Source organism: Aedes albopictus, chromosome 1 (genome assembly GCF_035046485.1).
Source record: "Aedes albopictus strain Foshan chromosome 1, AalbF5, whole genome shotgun sequence".
NCBI classification, from domain to species: domain Eukaryota; kingdom Metazoa; phylum Arthropoda; class Insecta; order Diptera; family Culicidae; genus Aedes; species Aedes albopictus.
The window spans coordinates 26,455,312-26,455,950 of NC_085136.1; the positions used below are offsets into that span (position 1 = coordinate 26,455,312).

Below are 639 nucleotides of genomic sequence, written 5' to 3' on the forward strand. Positions count from 1 at the left end.
CCAAATAGTGTGACAAAATATTGGTTTGGCAGCATCCATTTATTACGTAACGCTAAAATCGTCATTTTTCGACCCCCCTCCCCCTCCGTAACGCCTTTTTGAATGAAGGTCCAAAAATTTTTGTATGGATCGTAACGCTCGGCCGTACTCCCCCCTCCCCCTAGAGCGTTACGTAATTTGTGGATGGCGCCTTTTAGACAAAAAAAAGTAATTTGCAAAGGTCCTAGATTCGGCTGGACATATACTAAATTTTAAAAGATACAGAGAAGATTAGCATGGCCCCTGCGCAAGGATGACACGCAAAATCGTGAAGCGTTTCATATTTTTAGGTGATTTCAGTTCCTGAGTACTCAAAGTTGACCTCATAACTTCCACCGTCCTGAATGGGGGGAGATCTTTCTAATTTATTTTGTTTATTTTTTTCATTAACTTATTGGATATTTGAAAAGTAGTCCCGTAACGTGGGTAGATCACCTCAGAATGGTGCGTTGCGGCGTAAGATCTACCAAATCAAATTTTGATCTTGAAATTTTCCTGCCTGAAGTAATCAGGCAGTAGTTTACAAATATTCCAAGATCAAAGTTTGATGCACTTTTTTGATGTTTATGTAATATTTTTGTTTCAATTTTGCTGCTAATC

General features: G+C 38.8%; 1 non-coding gene across 1 annotated transcript; it reads left to right on the forward strand.

The window, feature by feature from the left end:
• The first annotated feature begins 220 nt into the window (after positions 1 to 220).
• LOC115260780 (U6 spliceosomal RNA) lies at positions 221 to 327 on the forward strand. The gene has a single exon (XR_003894675.2). It is a non-coding gene; the product is annotated as a U6 spliceosomal RNA (small nuclear RNA).
• Positions 328 to 639: the final 312 nt, after the last annotated feature.